This window comes from Bacillus rossius, chromosome 11 (genome assembly GCF_032445375.1).
Source record: "Bacillus rossius redtenbacheri isolate Brsri chromosome 11, Brsri_v3, whole genome shotgun sequence".
Taxonomy (NCBI): Eukaryota; Metazoa; Arthropoda; class Insecta; order Phasmatodea; family Bacillidae; genus Bacillus; species Bacillus rossius.
In genome coordinates this window covers 29,843,086-29,859,448 of record NC_086338.1, presented here as the reverse complement: position 1 = coordinate 29,859,448, position 16,363 = coordinate 29,843,086, and the positions used below count along the sequence as shown (strand labels likewise).

The 16,363-nt window shown below is 35.1% G+C and overlaps 1 long non-coding RNA gene across 9 annotated transcripts in view; it reads right to left on the bottom strand.

Annotated features, from left to right (window-relative positions):
* LOC134536753 (uncharacterized) overlaps positions 1-16,363 on the bottom strand; it is a 64,834-nt gene that overhangs the window by 16,441 nt on the left and 32,030 nt on the right. For 2 of the 9 annotated variants that reach the window (XR_010075863.1, XR_010075864.1), the window contains exons 3-5: positions 12,454-12,591; positions 9,819-9,997; positions 8,537-8,803 (exon numbers count right to left, since the gene is read on the bottom strand). This is a non-coding gene — a long non-coding RNA (uncharacterized LOC134536753). Of the gene's footprint in view, positions 1-8,536; positions 8,821-9,818; positions 9,998-12,453; positions 12,606-15,276; positions 15,723-16,363 lie in introns of those variants that run through there. The other 7 variants (XR_010075865.1, XR_010075868.1, XR_010075866.1 and 4 more) reach the window with 7 other exon arrangements.

Genomic DNA, 16,363 nt, shown 5'->3' with positions numbered 1-16,363 from the left:
ACAGTGGTGATTGCGACCTAATTTAATACAAAACTCTATAAAACGGCTGAGCGTTCATAGCCGACGGACGTGCGCGCGCGCTCCCCGGCTTTAATGTGCTATTATTTCTTCACTATCGTTAAGTTCGACTCATAATTGATTCATCGCTGCTTAATCTTTCCGACTTTCATGGGTTTTCATTACCCGATAATAATGATTCGATCATTGAATTAGTTCCAGACACGGTTAATAAAATGTTCAGATCGCCTACTAAAAAAGTGATTTCTAATTCGCCGGGAATTTCTGAAAAAGCAAGTGAAAGTTCATCGAAGCAAAAATCTTCTAGTGAAGCTTGGACGGTAAAACTTCTGGATCCCACCATGGAAGACTTAATCTCGGCCGTGAAATCCCTCAGTATGAAATTTGACGAGTTAAAAAGCGAGAATATGGTGTTAAAAACCCTTCTTATCGACTCTCGTAGTGAAACTGCAGAGATAAAAAATGAACTGCAACAGATTAAACAGATCTTATCTTCTAAGACTGATTCTGTTAATTCATACAGTCAAGTAGTTAAAAAAGTCTCCTCAAACAAGAAACCTGCTTGTGTCGAGTCATCCGGTGTATCTGGCAACAGTGCGCGCACCAGTGACCCACTTACAACTCAGCGTGTCTCCAACGACGTCATCAGGAAAAACGGTAAACAGCTCGTCGACGAAGACGGCTTCACCGTAGTACAACATTCACGCAAGTCCACGAATAATGAAAACTCCGATAGAAAATTATCTAACACGGATCGTAAGAAAAATCCCTTGCAAATTGGCATCAGGAATGTTTCCACATTAAAAACAATTGCTAAACCTATTTACAAAAAAACAAAAGCTCTCTTTGTCACGCGTTTTGAGCCGTCTGTCACGGAACAAGAAGTCGTAGATTATATTTCCAACGAACTAAATCTCAAGCAAGTCAAAGTGGCCAAGCTCCGGACAAAGCATAATTATTACGCCTCCTTCCATGTATCTGTTCTGGAAGAAGATTTTAGTAGAATTAATAATATTGTTTTTTGGCCCAGTGGCTGTTTAATCAGTCCTTTCTTTGGAAAACTGCATCAAGACCAAATTGTTAGTACTAATTCATCTCCTGAAGCTCTCGGTAATTCTACCCAATTACCTCCAAGTTCCTGCAGTACATCGTCACCTTTTATGCCAGCAACTTCTATGCCAGGGCCTGGAGGAGTGCTTCCTACTCACTTCCCAGTGAATGCCCAATCTTAATGAATGGGAAATTGCATATCAGAATGTTAGAGGACTTAGAACAAAATCAGTTGAATTCTTTGATAATCTTATTAATACTCAGTATGACATAATCTGTCTAACAGAAACTTGGTTCAACGAAAGATGTATCAATGCTCATTATTTCACCGATAATTATTCTATTTTTAGAACTGATAGGGATCCGCTACTCTCATCAATGGAACGTGGTGGCGGAGTGTTGATCGCAGTGAATAAACATAAATTCCCTTCTGTTCAGCTAATTCAATTATATGACTATCGTGGAGTAGAAGCCGTATGGATTAATATTAAAATTGCCTTTAATAAGTACTTAACATTGGGTAATATTTATCTTCCTCCAACTACATCACCTAATCTATTCACATTGTATTTTGAAGCTCTTGAACAAAAACTCGTTAATTCTCATGATAATATGATTATCTTAGGTGACTTCAATGTACCTGGGATAGATTGGAAAGGAAATCACTATTTCAATATTGCCCGTGCACATGTCAGATCCAAGGCTCAGTGCCTGCTTGATTTCATATCTAATTTGGATTTATTTCAGCACAACCTAATACAATCTTCCAATAATCTTCTAGATCTTTGTATTTCTAATCTATCCCATTGTGTGGTTGAAAAAGCTGTTGAATCTCTGGTCAAAGAGGATATCTATCATCCTACCCTACTTATTAAACTACTTATTGAGGCGACCTCACACAATTTTACTCCAGATTCTATTTTCAGAAACTACAAAGCTGGTGATTACTTAAGCCTTTATAACTCTCTAAAAACCCACAATTGGGATGAATATTATAACACCACTGATGTAGATGCTCTTGTAGATCAACTTACATCTTGTATCTGTGATAAAATCAATACTCACATTCCATTATCCACACGTAAGGCCTCTAAACATCCTTATTGGTTCTCTGGTGAATTAATTCATGCCTTAAAATCTAAAAAACACTTTCATAAACTCTATAAAAGAAACAATAATACTCAGTATTACCTTCTTTTCTCTAAATATAGAGCAATAGTTAAAAATCTTATTAAGCGTGATAAAACTAATTGGAATCGTAGTATCAATAATAAGGTTAAGAATAACCCTAAAAAATTCTGGAGATATGTCAATGTTATGAAAAATGGTTATAGTGAATCCCATTCTCTTAATGTCAATGGTGATATCTGTAATGATCCTGGTATTCTTTCTAATGTCTTTGCTAAGTACTTTGCTAGTGTATATGTACCATCCACCAACCACCCTCGTATCATTGATCCCGATATTATTCACGATTCAATTCCTGTATCATTCTTATCAGAAAGCCAGGTCTTATGGGGAATTAAATCATTAAAACCAACTATGTCTACTGGTCCTGACGGTATACCAAATTTCATTATTAAAGGCTGCTCTTTTATTCTAATGCCTCTATTGTTGCATCTATTTAATACAAGTCTAAAATCACAAGTATTTCCCACTAAATGGAAAATAGCTAAGGTTATTCCCATACATAAAAAGGGTAGTAAACTCAGTGTATTTAATTATAGGCCTATATCATTATTAAATGGCTTTACTAAAATCTTTGAAAAAATAATATTTAAACATATTAACTTTCCAATAAACAACAGATTAGCTCCTAATCAGCATGGCTTTAGAAATAGTATGACAACTTCTACTAATCTTCTCTCATTTATTAATCCTATATACAATAAAGTTACAACAAGGGGGCAGGTTGATGCATGTTATTTTGATCTGGCTAAAGCCTTTGATACTGTCAATCACTCCATTTTACTAGCTAAACTTTCTAACTTCGGTCTCTGTAATAATTATATAACCTGGTTTACTAGTTACCTTAAAGATAGATGTTTCTTTGTTTCACTTAATAAAAAAACTTCTACTTTATATCATGCTACTTCTGGTGTGCCTCAAGGGGGTACTTTATCTCCCTTATTATTCAATATTTATATCAATGATATTTTTAAAGTTCTTCATCATACTACTGGTTTTCTGTTTGCTGATGATCTTAAAATATCCAGAGAAATTTCCTCCTTAAATGACTGTCTGCTTCTTCAATCTGATATTACTGAAATTGATAATTGGTGCAAAATGAATTTAGTTTCACTTAACAAAGATAAAACAAAAATTATTTCTTTCACAAGGAAAATTCATCCAGTTAAATATGATTATTTTCTTGACAACTCAAAAATTTCCAAATCTCTTAGTATAAAAGATCTTGGTGTTATTCTTGATTCCAAACTATTCTTTCATCAACATGTTAATTCTTTAGTATCCTTTTCCCGTAGAACCTTATATTTAATAAATTATATAACTTACTATGCATCTAATATTGAATCCATTCTTACTCTTTATTTGTCCTTAGTTAGAAGTAAACTCGAATATTGCTCAGTTATCTGGAACAGTATTAACACCACCGACAGTGACAAAATTGAATCCATACAAAATAAATTTTTCAAAATAATTAGTTCTAGACACCATCAATTACCCAAATTAGAATCTCTTTCAAATCGTCGCATCCATCTGGATGCCCTGTTTGTGTTTAAGTGCTATAGTTCAAAAATTAATTGCTTATACTTACTTGATAACTCTGGTATTCGAGTCCCGCAGTTCAAAAGCCGCCTTCAATCCCTATTATGTTCCTTACACAATAATAATGATTTAATTTACAGACTTATCTCAAATTTCAATAAATATGAAAATTTTATTAAAAACTTCAAATTTTAATTTTTATGATTACCCTAATATTCTGAGTAATTTTATAATCCTGTTTATTCTTCCAATTTTAGATCAATTAGTTAAAATTATCTCAGTTGCTGTTTTGTTTTGTTTTGTTTGTTATTGTGTCGTCCTTTATTTTCCTGTGTAGGTTGTATTTATTCGCTTGTATGTGTCGTCTTTTATTATCCTGTTTATGTTGTATTTATTCGCTTGTATGTGTCGTGTTTGTATTACTTGTTCTGTGCACACCTCTAAAGCTTCGGCTGTTGGTGTGCATGTCACAAATTTTAATAAATAAATAAATAAATAAATAAATAATAAAACGTGGGGGCGGGGGACGTTTTTTGGTCGTTTTGTCAAGTCAGGTACTTTCATTTAAATAATGTACATCTGTACGTATAACACGAAGAAAAAAGTTTGATTATCGCAAGGTGCGTAATTTTAAACGACTGTTACAAACATTGAAAAGCTGAAATGTAAATATCTCGCCTCAGATGAAAGGGACCTCGTTGAGTGCAACGTGGTGTGAAGTTGTGTTTGAGTCAGTAGCATAATGGCCTCAACTCATCCCTCCTTGTGGGTACGCCACTGCCGCACCTCGAATGGAAAAAAAATCAAAGCAATGCTCGTTGCCATGGAGACGCAGAAGGAATAAACAATGCAAAATCCCGCTGTCCCACTGTTCCCCGGGCTTAACCACCATTGGGAGTTGATTTTCGGAAAATGTCATCCTGCATAACATGAGGAACATTACTGTCAAGTTCGTCTATATAAAATTAAAAAAGGGCAATTTTTGATATTTAAAGTACCCGTAAAATTTCATCGGTGATGAGGACTGCACTAACAGTGAATTAGTTGTTGCCATAGAGACGAATGAAGCATCAACAAAGCAACAGCCGTTACCATGGTGATTTTCTACCAAAAACTGAAATTTGGATATTTTACACCCCCAAAACTCCCTTTGGAAGCTGATTTTCGGAAAATCATATCTTAGTGAGCGTCTACATACATCACAAAATGAGTAGCTAACTATGCTAAGTTTCAATCGGTTGAAAGATTTCAAGTCAATCGTAATGAGTCAGTCAGTGGTATTTCGCACAAATATATTTTTTAATTCAAATAATTTTACATAAAATAATAATTAAATCTATACAGAAATATGCCTCGAATTGAAAAAAAAAATCGATCTAAGCGATGCCCGTTGCCATGAAGACGCAGAAGGCATAAACATTGCAAAATCCCGTTGTCATGGAGCTGGAGTACCCACTGTTGCCAGTGCTTAACCACCCTTGGGAGCTGATTTTCGTAAAACGCTGTCATTAATCAAAATAAAATGTAGCCTATATATAAAGTTGGACAAAGTTACAAATATTTGTGCGAAATTTCATTAAAATCAAGGCAGTAGTTTCGGAAATTAGCTCAGTCAAACATCGTGACACGAGATTTTTATATATAAAGATTTAATTCTGTTTTGCTACACTTGAATTGTAAAGCCTGAATTACAACAGCCCGTCGCATCCGTCCGTCATCCGTTCGTCCGTCAGCTGCCAAGCGATATACAACTTCACTTCACTTCACTTCACTGCTTGAATTTTGGCCTTGAGCTGTATCCGTTTAGCCAGAAATATCAATTTCATTATTCTTTTTCATCATCTTTTATCGCAAGTGTATATTTTGGAATAAGTCTTAATTTTACTCCCATGCCTTACCCGGGACTCGAACCCAGAACCTCTCCCACCATAAGCCGGTGTGCATCCGACTACGCTACGGAGGTCGGCTGGCGATTTACAACACTCCGCTCGTCCGTCATAATATTTCTCCATGTCAATGCTGACAACTGTTGAGAAAACTTAACAATTTGGGGGAAAAAATTATCATATGTAATTATATTACTTAAACGATTATGTAAAGTAAGTAGGCTACTTAAAACTCATTAAACTCAGAGTGTTTTTTTTTCGGTACCTAACGTATGTATTTTCACATTTCCAGAGTTACCATACGTAATTATAATACTTCCGTGACTTAGACCATTTTTGTTTCAAAAATGAGCTTTCGAAATGTGTCTAAACGTGAGCTAAGAAATGATTTTGGAATCAGCTAAACAATTAAAAAACTTTAATACATTTTAATATAATATTTTATATGCAAACACCTAGAAGACATTAGGAGGTTATAGCCACATCCGTTCACCCGTCAAAAGTATAAAGTTACCAAGCTTTAGACGGACGAGTGGATGACATTTTTCAGTCCATCTTATTGGGTGCAGGTCACGTAATTGACAGGCGGATGACGGATGGACGGGCTATTGTAATTCCGGCCTTAGTTGCTAACACCCTTACAATCAAATTATACAGCAATTATTATATTGTCATGCCGTCAACTTATTAGGAATAAGTTTGTAAAGTGCGTACGTAAATTCGTTAAGTTAACTAATTATTTATATATTTTTTATATTTATATATCTTTTTGGGGGGTTTTGTAGGTATTTTAATATTGTAATGTGAACTTACTTAAGTTAATTGAAAGAAAAATTACGTACAAATTACATATCAACAATAGCCCAGGTTAAAAAATGAAATTTGAGACTATTCTATTTATTTACTCAAGAAATAATTAATTTTTGGTGTTTATGCAGTTTTTCTTTAAAATCTGGAAGAACACCCCCCAAAAAAAATTCCTGGGTACGCCTATGGAGTGATCCATACACTTGCAACAACCGAAACACACACGACAATTCCAAGCATATACAACAAATACACAAGAAACATAAAAGATACAAAAATAAACACAAAATACCTATACAGTTAATATAACATAGGGATCAAATAATAATTACACTGCTAAGCAAGACAAAAACAAATTAAAAACAAAGCCTAAATAATATATTACAAAATTTATTCATAGAGGTAATAATAGTAAAATACAGACTGATAACTAAAATCAAAAAAGGAATTTTTTAAACATCCAAGTTTTGGAGAACATACAAGGAAGTAGAAATTGATAGAACAATGATATACTTTTTTCAGACCCCTCCATGATGTGTTACATTTAGGAACAGTTTAGTACATCTATACAGTACATTCGGTATAGAGAACCTGAAATGTGTTTTTTTTTATAAATCCTCAATGGACACAGGACTTTTTTTCACTGAGAGATTTGTAAAAAAAAAAAAAAATATATATATAGATTTTTATGATTTATGTTATAGTACAGATTCAAAATTGAAAACTAGTAATTTTAAAAAGCATTTCATAACATTTTGGCCACCATTACTTCGCTAAGCCATGAGAAGGATGAGCGAGACGCCAAATTTGTCAAGGGTGGTACTGTGGATAATGCACACTTTTTCAGTGTACAAAGAAAATAAATATGCCACTTAGTATATTTTGACATCTAAACTATTATAAAACTGTTGTAAGCATTGGATATGTTTACATTTGTTTTATTATTAGTATTTGATAAATTAAAGTTTATTTAGATCCTAAATATTGTTACAAACTTGGAAGCAGAGCCACAACGTGTGTCACCTACGGCACGGCAGCATACATGTGGACAAAAAACATTTGGTCCTTTCCCTTCATAGCCGCAATTGAACTTGCCATAGCTGATGTTTGTATAACAGCTAATAGCATAATCAGACCTGCCACACATTTCTTCCTCCCTCGTATGGCTAATTGTATGCCATGGTACATCTGTTATTTACATAGTTGAAACAGACTTTGTGGTGTCATGCCCGACATTTTATAGCCTATGGCGATTTCGTACTAACTGTAATTTACAGATGTGCTATTCGAGACTGGGCCGTAAAATACCAGCGCGCTAAATGAATTCACGCAATCTGAAGACGCACTAAGTGAAGGGTTGGTGTATCTGAAAACATGTAATTATTCGGTACTTATATGGGCGCCAATAACTTTCACAGACTGAAAAATGAATTAACTACCTCCGATACTATGATGACAATTCTTTACTTCTCAATCTAAATTGTCCTCAGCACTGTCTAAACATTGTACATAAATTTTTTTTACACATATGCAATTGTCAAAACATTTCACACATCATTGTGTATAGACAATGCTTGGTTTAGAGTCAATTAGTGGGTGTTTGATTCAGCTCTGCGATCAGTGGGTGTTTGATTCAGCTCTGCCACCAAATAGGTCAATAAATAGTAAAGCATTAATAGTAATCTAGATTTCTCTGAAAGTAATATTTTGAATTCAAATTCAATATTATTATCTGCATTTAAATAACAGTAGATGGTAAAATCTAATTGAATTATAACCAAGCTAAAATTCAGTGTGTGGTGAGCTGGAACCCTAGTTTAAACAACAAGTAATAATTATATTTAAAACAAGCAAATAACTTTAATCTCGTATTAGTGTGCGAAGTTAAGAGTTCACCACCGATTGATTCTTATGTATCGATATTGCAAAACCATTTTAAAACAAAAATTGATGATTCAATACTGTATGATTGCTAACTGCAAGTTTCGCAGGGCAATCATAATTTCACCTTGTACAAAATGCCAAGTTCATACGATGAATAGTTATACCATTACATTGGCTTGTGCACCAATACAGCTCCTTGATCCTTGTTCAACTGCAACTGTAACTGCTCTATGCTGGCTCGTCTAGGAATCTGGAACCTCCACTTGCATTGTCGCTTCGATCACCAGCATCGCTTGCATGTAGTCTCCTGCTCCTGGATCTTCCGGAATCAGCTGGGATCTCGTGTTTGTGAACTTCCTGAGAAGTTGGCTTTGGGCCTCTTCTTGAAATACCTTTCGGATTAGTTCAGTATCAATTGGTCTTCACTTATTCTGCAACAGACATACCACTTAAGAATCATTTTATATGAATTACTTCTTCTGCGTAATCTGGATGGAGTATACGCTGAAGAATTTTATTCTTCAATTATATACCTATTTTATCAACAATGAGAAGAATCGTTCTTGATGACTTTGATGCTTCAGACAATCATCAAAAATTGAAATTTAAAAAAAAAATATTATTTCTTCGTAGCCATATTTCAAAAACCATATATCAATGTTTTGTAGTAGTCTTTAATTAACGAAGTAGACTATTTCGTTAAGTATTCACACCTTGATGTATAAAATATATCTGGAACTCAAAATCAAAACTCTTATTCCTGTCATGTCTATAACTAGACTCCTCATTCCAGTTGAACATTTCCACTATGAATGTGGCTATTGACGAATTTCACTAACAAAATACAAGCAAAGCAGTATTGAATTACATGATTAACTGACCAATCAGCATCTCTGACACTGATTTGAATCATCTTCATAAATAAAAAATTACACTTGAAATACAAAAGTTTAATTACATTTAAACAGCTGTTTATTAACCTTAACACATAATTTAATAATTATGCTTGTTGCTAAATATGCATCAAACTTAATTTTGAATATATTACAACATTTTATAAATGTATATTTTGTAATAAACACTTTCATTGGCTACTAAATAACTACAAATTATTGAGCATACATAATAAATATACTTTCCGCCAGCCTCTTAGCCAAACATAACAACACATGCACAATTTCCCATTTTACAAGGGTTTGAGGAAATATAACATTTTATTAAATTTATTTATACATACTACTTCCATTATACCATTTCAATATTTCCTCCACACTGTAGTTTGTCTGCTTGTTTTGTCCAAGGTTGACGCAAAAACTACTGAACCAATTTTGATGTGCGTGGATATAAATAATTTTCAGGGAAGACTATAAGCCTAATCCTAATTTAAACTAACACAAGCCACCTATCACACAATAAATTACGTAAATTAGTGTAGTTAATACTTACCACTCTTAAAGAATTTGGCCATGCGGAGGTGTCCATTTCAGAAACGGAGCCGCCGTTTCTTCCCCTGGTCTTCCCAAAGCTTCCGCAATGAGGGAACCATCAAGAGTGTTGGGTATTTTTTTTGTCAGGTACAACTTCACCTTCAAATGACCCTCCAGCTTCTGGTTTTTCGTGCCATTCTGCAACCACAATCGGAAAAGAATTAAAAATTTGCCAAAAAGGTTATAAATTATAGTATCTAGAAAGAGTATTGCAGGGAGGGGGCACAATTAAGGAGGAAATTGTACAGCGAGAACAAGAAAAATAGGCAATGTACAGGAGTGTGAGAGATTTGGTATGGAAGAGGAAAATAAGACTATTAAATTGCAAACTTGTGTTGTGCAAAACCTACTATGTATCCAGTCACTTACAGATCAGAGACTTGTATTGTAGACAAGAGAGATGCTGGAAAGATAAGAGCAATACGTATGCAGTTTTTAAGGAGTATGTTGGCAGTTATGAGGCGAAACAGGATCAGGAATGATATGGAAGAGAATGGGAAAAGACAGACTGCCTATGAAAATGATGGAGTTGAAGTACATAGGAAGAAGGCCCCAAAAAAGACCACGGAGGTGGGAAAAGCAAATAGATAAAGAAAGGAGTGCAGGAGCGAATATAAGACTGAATAGAGTGAAAGATGTGGGATGGTGGAGTGACAGAGGAAGATGGAGGCATTTTAATTTGCTGACCCGGCTACAGGCTAGAAGCAGTTGATTGATGATGATTGATCATGAGGACTGAGAAAGATGATGGTTGAGATAATTATGATGAAGATGATGACAACACTGTAGTATAGGAATACATGTGACCTTCCTCTAAACTAAATTGATGGTACCACTCCCCCCTAAGAAGTTTCCCTGACAAAAGTTGAACTTTATTACAGTAGAACCCTTGTAATGTTGCAAGACCCCTGCCCTCCTAGGTAAATATTTTTCTTTTAAACTGTTTTCATGCATGTAAACATTTCTTAAAAAGTCTTGCTAAGAACATTTTTACCGTTTTTATGTATTTTAGGGTTAATATTTGCACTTGCTGTGTGTTTTAAGAATTTACTTTGTAATTTAAAAGACATTTTCAATCATTACTATTTTTTATGTAATTGTTCACAAATAAGTCGTACTGGATTTTTGCCTGTTTTGGCCTACTTTTTCAGGTTTTTCTAAATAAGTTTAATTTTGTCAAGTAATTTGTATTATGATTGTTGTTACCTAATGTTCTAGAACAATGGACTTGGTGTGGGATGTATTAGAAAGAGGCAGGTATATGAGACCTATGAGTGTGAGTGAGATAGAAACGGTGATTCCCCACCAAGAGAGAGACAGAAACGATATCTCGTCACTGCGTGGGAACTGGAGGAGAACTACTCTTCCACAGTGTTGGAGAGAGAAGGAGAAAGTGAATCCCCTGTTTCTATGTGTGGTAATGGTTTTCAGTGTATATGTTCTGTGTTCTGATTGGCTTGTAATTGTTGGTGTGAAGAAAGAGGGTATGTGATTCGTCAGTGAGGGCATGTGACTGCCCTCCCTGCGTGGAAGAACGAGTGCCATGATTTCACCGGTCGTCTGTCGATCGCTGCACCAGGACGGCGCGTTCTGTTAACGTCAGTAGCTAGAGCCATGCCGAAGATAGTAATTTAATCATTTGTTTTTGGAACTTTTTGGACATTTTTAATTAGAAATTGCGGCTACCTACGTCGGTGTCTGGCTCACGGCGAAATTCATTTTCGCTGGGTGCGGCCACGTTTGAGACCGCACTGATTTTGTGTACTTACAGTAAGATGTTACTGAAGGACTTAACCTACGTTATTTTTTGTTAATTCTCATCGCCCGAGCTGCGAGTTGAATGAGTGAGAAAAGTTTTGAAAGTGATTGGATTCATCTGTGCATTCTATTTTGAAAAATAAAACAAAAACTACAATTGGTGCTTATCTTTTTTTAAATTTTTTTATATAATGAACCGTTATACCCTGTTATAACATTTCTCATGGGGGCAAAAAAAAACATTAGTATAAGCAGGAAATATCATAACAACAATCAAATCAGTTTTTGAATTTTTTATTGATTGACTCATCAAGCTATGTAAACCAATTTCATATTAAAACCACTGATGGGTAAGCTTGAATTTGTTTAAACACAAGCCAACAATTTTTCCTTCAACTCCGATGTGCATCCAGCAACTATTTTTCTTGTCTTTTCAGACACACTGCCTTATTTCTGAAAAATTGTCTCACAATTTGCGATAAAAGCGTTTGAAGTAAAAATGCCTATGTCCAATTCCTTCGCCACCTGAACAAGTGTGTTTTGTGGATTACTATGTAAGAATTAAATAAATTTAAGTCCTATTGCTATTAGCAATAGAAAATACTTAATTTATTTTTGCCATTGTGGAATGGTTGGTTAACTAAAATATTGTAAAAATATGTAGGCTATGTATATCTAAAAACCCACCGTAATGCCAAGGAATGAAAAAAATTTTTTTTTTTTTAAATTTGAGATAAAGATCCCAACAGACAAATAACTGTGAACATTTGTACATCAGATATCAAATACACAGCATGCATCAGCCAGCAAATATAATTAAAATAAGTAAAACTTACTTTTCTTCAAAGACTTCACAGGAAGTATACCCATAATAATTGTTTCCCACTTTGTTTGGCTGGTACTGTTTCTGAATGTTTGTCTACATCCATGACAACAAACTCCACAGGTTTGAGGCTCCAAAGTAAAAGATGGGCCTAAAACAAATGTACTGTTCTTTGGTTCTATACATATATTGAAGAGCACAGGCAGCTAAACACAAGCTGCACTAATTTTAGGAAAAAACATTTCTTTTTATAATTTTTACACGCTCAAATCATAATGGTGACTGAACCATAGGCGTGCGCAGGACTTCAGTAGTGGTGGTGCCAGATTACACAACAGCCCTGTCATTCACGGACCCCGAGCCTAAAGCGGGGGGTCCGGGGGTCCTCCCCCGTAAAAATTTGGATTTGAAAGCGCAAAATGGTGCTATTTAAGGTGTTTCCGAACAAAAACATTAAATACACAGATGTAAAAATGTTAACATTTTTTATGGCAAATTATGGCTTTGAACGTTATAATCACCAGGAAAACTACTAAACTATTTACAGTTTTAAGCTTTGTTGAGCCATAAAGTAAATTGCAGAAATTGTTTGCACGGAATTCATGCTGGTGGCTTTGAAAAACCATACTTATATGTTTTCTGAAGATGCCAAATAAATGCTAGAAAAAACAAAGTTTTAAAATCAACAAATGAAGGGAGTTTTTGTAACATACCTAAAATATGTAAAATATTAAAATAATAAAAATACACAAATAAGAGTGGGCAAAAATTTTAACTTTTGGAATACAACAAAAATGTTTTGTCGGCGACTGCATATAAGTCATCGAGTAAGCCTATCCTTTAAACTAACTAAACTCTCTTTTTTTTTCTTTTTTTTAAATAAACCCTGGCGGACGGCGGCTACTATTCCGTGCGCCTGCCGAGCGGAATGAACAGTGGACACCGAACGCGCATTCTATGTAATTCGAGGAGAACTATGAGAAGTATTTACATTTCAGAAGTTTCGTAGCCGCGGCCTGCGTGTACAACACAAGTAATTGCAACTGGCTTGTTTCCGTGTGTATAGTTGGTTCGATTGATAATTGATATACTGATAGTGTTTTGAGCACATATCTGTAACTCGACACGATTGGAAAAAAAATTTTTTTTTTGGAAATAATTCGGATTTTTGTAAGTATGTATTACTTCTGCTTGTAAAAAAACAAAATAACGTTAACCGTAATGGTGGTGCCAAGGCACCTGTGGCACCTACCGTGCGCACGCCTATGGACTGAACTCTTTATGACATATAGAAAAAAAATTTCAGGGGTTTCAACAACATCGGAGTTGTTAGAGATTATCAGAGGCTAATGGGATAAGAATGGAGGGAGTAAAGACTGACATGGGGAAACTTGATTACCCAGAGAAACCCACCGCCTCACAGGATTATCTACCCAGTTCCAACTTGGTATTACTGCAGAGTAGCAGCTTCTGGGTTAAAAAAAGGCAAATAATAATTTGGTTAGATTAGGTCAGGTCTGCTACATTATTAATATATATTAAGTACGCTACAAACTAATGTAGCTGATCTAACCTAACAAAACTTTCCTTTAAGGCAGTGCCCTAAATTCAAGTATGCAGTTGTGTACTTGCGAGCTTGCGTACTTCACTTTCCCTTGACAAATCCGGATGGGTTCAATGTTAGGTCGAGGGCAAATGGAACAGGGATGAATAACAACAAAACGAAGGAGATCAGATTCACAAGGAGAAGAAAGATTGTAAGGCAAATATATAGTTGGAAGGGGCAAGACAGTCAGGAGGTAGGGGAATAGAAGTACCTGGAAGTAACCCTACAGTGACCCTGGTTGGGGAAAGCAGTGCAGCGGGTGGTAAAGAAGGGGAGGAGAGGGCTGGAGCTGATTGTTAGGACGCTGAATGGGACAGGATGGAGGGTAAAAGAGAAGGCGTATCTATTCAATGTTGGCGAGGCTTATGCTTGAATATGCAGTGGCAATTTGGGACTCATACCTAGGGATAAAATTAAGGAACTGGAAAGGGTGTAACGTAGAGCGGCTAGATGGGTGATGGGTATGTGGAGGAGGGGGAAAGGGTGATGGGTGAGATGCATAGGCCATCTGCAATGATGGAGCTGGGGTGGGACACACTACACAGAAGGAGATAAGTAGAGAGATAGGTGAAGTTTTCTTAGGGTGACAAGGGGCAAGGAGGGCTGGGTAATGCTGGGACAGGTTGAACAAAGGGGTGTATAGAGGGAGGAGGGATCATGGGTGGAAGATTCAGAGTGAGTGGAGAAGTACAGAAAGAGTGAGGCAAGTATTCCTGGTGAGAACAGGGTGGGAGTGAAATGGCATTGAAGGAAAGTTACTGGATGTGAGAAGAGAAAAGGGCTTGAGAGAAATTGGGAGAGTATGGGGGAGGGGACTCATTGACACCAGGCGGAAGCCCAAACGCAAGTGTAACAATAAATCAATGTTTGACCATTTCTCATGGTGTTAGCCAGCCAATCAAGTTATCTTCATTGTAATTTTTTAACAAATAAATTTTAAAAGAAAAACAAATATTAACTAAAAGTTAGTAATGTTTACAACTTCATTGCTGACACACAAATATACATTAATTTACTTCATGATTCTACCTTTGGTATGTGTATTAATCTATTGCTGTAACTTCCTTAAAAACATGTTTGAATACTTTCAATTTACTGATACCAATAAAAAACAAATAAACACATATTTTTTAAGAGATTTTAAATTTCTTAAATGTTACATCAAACATAACCTACAAAACATTTTCAAAATAATGATCAACTTTAAGTGTGTTAGCATTAGGTACTTACCTAAGGTGGATTCGGACACAACCTTAATTATTATCTGCCTTTTTCTCCCAGAAGCCACTACTCTGCACAATTACGCTGAAAACTTAACCACCATAGCTCCGATGTTAGGGCCTATATGACAGCTATGCTCCAATTTCAAGAATTATGCTGTAAACATGCAGCTATACTGAATCTTGAAACTACAGTATTCAAAAATTACCATGCAGCAGTGTATATAATTCGGTGCATCGTTTTATCATACAGTTGGTCCTTTAAGAGAGGCACCTACTTTGCCAATTACAATTTTCCTCTCTATGTAAATACCATTAGGCATGAGTACAAGGGCCATCTAAGATATTAAGAGGCAGCATGAACCTCCTATTGAGCTGTGCCGCCTGAAGGTAGACTGTTTCTAATTTCACACTTACCCCTGACATTAGCCTCATAGAACCATGACCTTGGTCAAGTTCCATATGTATATGACCAACACCAACAAAATACATACTGTAGGATTCCATGATGGTTTTACACTAAAAACCTCTACTTAAAAACATCAACCCAAGATAATAGACACACTTTTTTTAATTAAAAAAATCAGAAATGAATAAAAATAACTTAAATATGTAAAAAAAAAAGTTCAAAAAATTGTTTAACCGGAAAATAATTTTGTTTTAAATAAACGAACTTGAAAAATATACTAAATATTAACCTCACAAAAACAATAAGTATTTATTATTTCATAGGAATAAAAAAGAGGATTTTCCGAAATTAAAAAATAATTCCAGCGTTAACTAATTGTTTTATTTACAATAAGTACAATCCATAATTTTTTAGCTAGGCCGTAAGATCTTATGTATATACTTTAACCAACAAAAAAGTGCGCCGAATGACTGAAGTAGCTGACGCAAAAAATGCTTGAATTGAATAATTTTATCTTCATTCTCAATCAAGAAAAAAAATGTTTTACAATAAGCATTTAAAAGTGAAGTTCTACTCAGCAATAAACAAGAAAAATTTAAGTTTTAAAAATAAGTACTTAAAAAAAACACTTATTGAACATGGACCATTGCAGCGAGATTTTTATTAAAAATTTTAATTCCTAGGGATC